The 5768-nt window shown below is 42.2% G+C and overlaps 1 pseudogene; it reads right to left on the bottom strand.

Moving 5' to 3' along the window:
• Positions 1–4626: 4626 nt before the first annotated feature.
• Positions 4627–4739, bottom strand: LOC116967652 (annotated as a pseudogene).
• Positions 4740–5768: the final 1029 nt, after the last annotated feature.

Raw genomic sequence — 5768 nt, 5'->3', positions numbered from 1 at the left:
AGGCATCAACTTGGAGTGTTACAGGTTTCTGTCTGTCATAGTACTGCAGGATCGTTTCTTTGCTGATGAGTTGTTTTATTTTCCCAAAATCTTGGCTATGTGAAGCACACCAATCAAATTCAGCGTCGTCTTTCATCAATTCACGGAGATTTGCTGTGTGATTAGCAAGCTTAGGTATGAAGGCTCCCATGTATTGTATGAGCCCTAGGAAACTTCTTAGCTGTTTCTTGTCTTTGGGTTCCTCCATGTGGTTGATAGCATCCACTTTTGTAGGGTCCGGTTTCACTCCTTCTGCAGAGTAAATCAGTCCAAAGAATTTGCACTCCCTTTCTTTGATTATGCATTTGTCTGCATTGAGCTTTATGCCGGCTCTTCGAGTTTTTTCCATAGCCTCATGGAGGTTGTAATCATGCATGTTTTCATCTCTGCCGTATACTTGGATATCATCTGCTATCCCGATTGCCCCTTTACAGCCTTTGTATGTTTCATCTATTTTCCGCTGGAAGACATCTTGACTCACCTTCAGCCCGAATGGGAGCCTGTTGAATCTGAATCTGCCAAATGGCGTGTTGAAAGTGGTGAGCATTGATGACTTTCGGTCTATTTTGATGTTCCAATATCCATTGCTAGCATCCAGCTTGCTGAACACCTTGGAACCGGCCAGTGCTGGTGTGATCTCTTCAAGGGTTGGAGTTGGATAATGGTCGCGCTTCAATGCATTGTTCAGATCCCTGGGATCAAGGCATATCCTTAGTTTTCCGTTTGGCTTTTCTTTGATAACAATTGAATTTACCCAATCAGTTGGTTTAGTTATTGCTGTGATGATGCCCTTTTTTTCCATTTCGTTTAGTTGTTCCCTTAGCCTCTCTTTCAGTTCAAGGGGAACACGGCGGGGTGGGTGGATCACTGGTTTCACACTGGGGTCTACTGTGATATGGTATTCGTATTCCTCAAAACAACCAACGGTATCGTCAAAACACTCTGGGTACATGTCAATCAATTCTTCTTTGTTCCTGATGGGCGGCCGGTTTTTGATGGGTATGTTTCTGTCAATTCTGCAGGAGTTTGTCTTGATTTCATGGTTGATTGACACAATCTTCAGTCTTTGGCACGTGTTCAGGCCGAGAATAGCAGGTCCTTTCGATTTAGTGATGTAGAAGGGGCATTTCACTTCTTTCCCTTTGTATGTTCCTGCTATGATTGTTTTGCCTAGCTGTGGGATTCTGGAACCTCCGTATGCAGCTAGGACTACATCGCTACTTCCAAGGATTCCTTTCCTGACGCTGCCATCTTTTGTCATGTGTTCAGGGAATATCTTTCCGTAAAGATTGACTGGTAAGATATTGCTCTGGGCTCCAGTATCAATTTTGAGCCTTAGATTAATCGTTGTTCTTTTCTTTCCCACTTTTTTCTGTAGTTGTATTATAGTATATGCTTCATCTCTGTTGCTATGTGGTTTGTTGTTTCCCATTTCGTGGACGTCAATGGTCCCAACGGAAAGGAATTCTTCCTCAGAGGTATCTGAGGTTATCTCCTCTTCCTGTTGGACGTGTGCGTGTATTTGTTTCCTTCTCGTATTTCTATTGTTCTTTGACCATTGCTGCTTTGGCTTGGTGCTGTATGATTTTGTTGACCTACACATTTTCTTCCAGTGGTTAGGCCTCCCACAGGAGTTGCAGGTAGTCCCGTATGCTGGGCACTCCCTGCGATCATCAAATGCATGCTCTGTACCGCAGTTCCAGCAGCTTCTTTGGCTTGCTTGTTTGTTTGCATGCCTAGAAAATGTCTGCTTTGGAGCCTTTAAGGTGGAGCCAGGGTCACGTTTTGAGAGAGCGTCTATATTCACTCTGGTGCTGCTCTGAGATGAGCCAACTTGAAGGCAGAGGGAGGACATTTGTTTCCTTGTGGCTTCGAAAGCTCTGGCAGCATCTACGGCGTCTTTTAGGTTGAGGGTGTCTTTCCCTATTAGGGACTTTTGGACCTCTTGGTGGGCGCACCCCCATATTAGCTGGTCGACAATTCTGTCATCTTCATCACCAAATCTGCATTTCTTGGCCACGTTCCTTAGTCTCGACAGGAAAGTGTCGGTTGTTTCTTGTGGGTCTTGTCTTAGCCCTTGGAACTCATACCGATGGATTCTGTGGTTTGATTTGGGCTCCATATGGTTCGCAAACCTTTCAAGGACTATTCCCGGATTATTGCAGTCGGGCTCTGTTAAGCTCCAACTGTTAAAAATGTCTAGACCCTTCTCCCCGAGCCATAGTAAAATATAACTGACCTTCTCTTCATCTGCAGTTCCTTTCAGGAAGCTTTTGAATGCCAGCTGGCTCTTTTGTTTGAATTTCTTGAACGCCTCCACCACATCATCGGCGTCCCAGTTCATCGTAGGGTGGAGGCTCATTGCTGCTGTGGAGGCCGCCATCTTGTGTTGTTAGGCGGGTGCACAAAAAAAATCAATTTCTCTGCAGCCGCTGTTCCTAATTCCCAATAGCGATTCACAATAGCGCGGTTTTTTACTCGAAAGTCACCGCTGCCACCATGTTGTGTCTTCGTGTTTGTGTCCTGATAATAAACGACACAATTCAGGTTGTTTCAGTTGCCTTATTGTACTCCTTTATTCAGCTCCTTTGTCTGTGTGGCGTAGTAATACTGAAAGTGCTTACATACCTAATCACAGTGTGTGTGTGTGTGGTGAGTGTGCCTGATACAAAGTAGTGCAGGAGGTTGGGACTGCTACAATGAATATGTAGCATATGTAACACTATGTTAGCCATTTAGCTGGCCTGGCCTGTTATTATTTAATGAGGCTGTCTGTCGTTGATGAGAAGTTCCTCTTCTGTGCCACTGATGGTCTGGGTTTGTTCCATGTATATTTGTAGATGTCTCACAACACAGTCAGTCATCTGTAGGGTAGGCTCTAAAAAAAATGTTATTTTAAGGCCTGCTGACCCCTGTCTGTTTAGTTCCCTAATTCCTGAATATAGAAGTGTAAGTTGCCAGGTGAACTGGTCAAGGTATCCAGCCTTAATTTGGTAGGGACTGAGTCCTTAGTGCCGTGACCCAAGCCATCAGCATGACAGTTTTGTAAAATGTCAACAACTGTAATGACAGCGCTGTGGCTGGAGCCCAGTTCTTTAACAACGTTAAGACGATGCTGATGTCCCATATTTGGGAATACCTGGTCTTTGGGGAATTCCCATAAAAAGTGTCCCTCATAAGCTGTTGTTCCGTTCTCTTGCCATAGGTAAGTAGATGGGCCACTTCTGGCACAGTTGATGTCACTAATACTAAGCCCCTGTAGGTTAACAAAGCTTCCTAACAGGCTGAATGATGTATTATGGTTGCAACACATCTCCCATTAGTTTATGTATTTTAGACATTGTCTTTAGGTTGATTGTCTGTGGCCCGCTGTGATCATGTCCATTGCTCTGGCCGTCTGTTTTGGATGGTGCTGCATGGTTCTAATCTCATTCCCATTACCACCTAGAACCATGGTTGGGTAGGTCAGTCGGGTACTATTAAAACACCAGACGCAGAGTCTCGTAGTATTTCCCTTAGTACCCACCCCTGATAAGGTTGCCAAATTGTGTTGGCCAGATTGTTACATGATGTAGATTCCCTTTCACCCATGTGGTTGATATGTGCTACCACAGTAGTGTTGTTAATTTATAATCTAATAACCTGTTTAATATATTCCAGAGCAACATGACTTTAGGCCATGAAAAAACACCCAACATTTCCAGATAGTTATGCCCAGTGTTAGTAATAATGATGCTTGCTGTGTATTCCATCTTCCTCCACAGCTGGAGATGGAATTGGTAACACACCATCCTAGTGCATAGTATCCATATGTAGGACCATAGACTGGTTGCTGACAATGATAGGATTGGAGCAATGCCCAATGTTAACTTTCCACCATTTAGTTCCAATATGGCTTCTGTATGGCTTCATCATTCTATCGAAATGATCACCATTAATTTTAAGAGCTCATATTTTGGCCCTCTGTAAATCTTTATAATGTAAGGGTCTGAATTATGTGGCTGGAAACCATATGTTGCCAATATTCTTGCTACCAGTCTGATGGATGGTTTATCCTCATGTCAATGATTTTGCTGTATGCCTCTATTAAGGTTGTAACCTCTGTTGGCAAAGTTACTGACATGAGGAACTGAGTTAATGGTGAACCCCAAATAATCCCTTTAGTTTGAAGGCTTTAATTTTGATTTAATTTGATGGATAATGATCCTAGTTTCCAAATAATTGTTAAGTGGCTGTTACCGTTTGTTCAGCCCGTCCTAAGTTTCCACACAATTAGCATGTCATCCAAAGAAGCCATTACCATTGTGTGGCTGGTTGTCATATTTTGTAAATAACCTAGGTGTTAATGTAAACACATTAGGTAGTGCTCTATACTGCTAGAGCTGAGCCATCCAATTAGATAAAAATAACGTCCGTGGTCACCTGTTATGGGTACTGAAATTGTAAGCATCCTTTGAATCAATGCTTGCCATTTTCGTTCTTAAAACGAATATACTTAACAATAGAAAAGGTTTCTGTTCTTAAAACGAATATATCGTTTTATTTATTTTTCAGTTTTATTTATTTATTTATTTCTTAATTTTTATTATTTATTTAATTAATTTTATAATATATGGTCCCTAGATAAGGGACATATCAGACATTTAAACTGATAAGAACAGATATTATACTTGATCTTAGCCAAAAAGCCGAGATCTGATCTATGATTGATGCGTCAAGCGCCATATCCTATTTTGTTAGGAAGGGAATGCGTAGATAATAATTCTTCCCTTGCAATGCAGCTAAAACCCCATCTGTTGCTGATGTCCAGTGTCTGTATCCCATATGACATATTTGGTAATTGGTGATTATGTCTGGATACGAGTAGATCGGCATCTGGTGTTCCATATCGTGTAGAAACATCAGCAAATACTATAGCCCAATATCCATTTGGTGTTCTCCTCCAAATTCCTCTCTCGATATATCAGCTGGACTAGAAGATTATGTGTTGTAAAATGCTATTGTGTATCCCCGGATACTGTTTAAGATATGAGTGTCAAAAAGTTATTTATTCGATGTCTTCTCTCACCAACCGCCTTGCTTCCTTCTGGTTTTACTGTTTTCTTCTGGATCCCTGAGGCCGTGTGTTGTGGGTGTACACATCATCCAGCATAGGGACGATACCTTTGAGGATGATGTTTGGACGTTTAGATGAGCTCCAGTTTGGCTTCATTGTCCAACTCCTTGACCTTCTAGATAGGTCACCCCCAAATAAAAAGATTTTGCTAGGAGGTTTCGGGTTTACACAGGCCCGCGTCAATCCCGGTTGGATGTAACCAGATGCATAAATTGATTAGTTTAGTACATTCAGGGATTTACAATCCCCGGTGGCAAGTGACAGCTATGGTGTCAGCTAATGTTTGCCCCTGCAGTAGGTAGAAAACAAATGGTCTATGCAGGCTTCTAACCTGGTTTGTAGATCTTTCCCAGTTAGCTTTACTCACAGCTGTACTGTTGTTCCCACTGAAACATAGACAGACATTCCCGTGTGACTTCCCAGATCGGAATGGAATTTGTCAGTAAATTTTTGGACTGCTAAATCCTTCAGTCACAAAATAAGTATTCCTGTATTTCTATCAGGAAAGGACCAATAATGCACTCTATGTACTTTGTGACTTAGAAAAGGCATCACCTCATTGTTACAGCTCTTACATCTGTTTACCTGTCCAGGGTTTGTCCTAGACTTGACC

This window comes from Amblyraja radiata, chromosome 40 (assembly GCF_010909765.2).
Source record: "Amblyraja radiata isolate CabotCenter1 chromosome 40, sAmbRad1.1.pri, whole genome shotgun sequence".
NCBI lineage: Eukaryota > Metazoa > Chordata > Chondrichthyes > Rajiformes > Rajidae > Amblyraja > Amblyraja radiata.
This window is presented reverse-complemented; position numbering and strand designations above follow the sequence as displayed.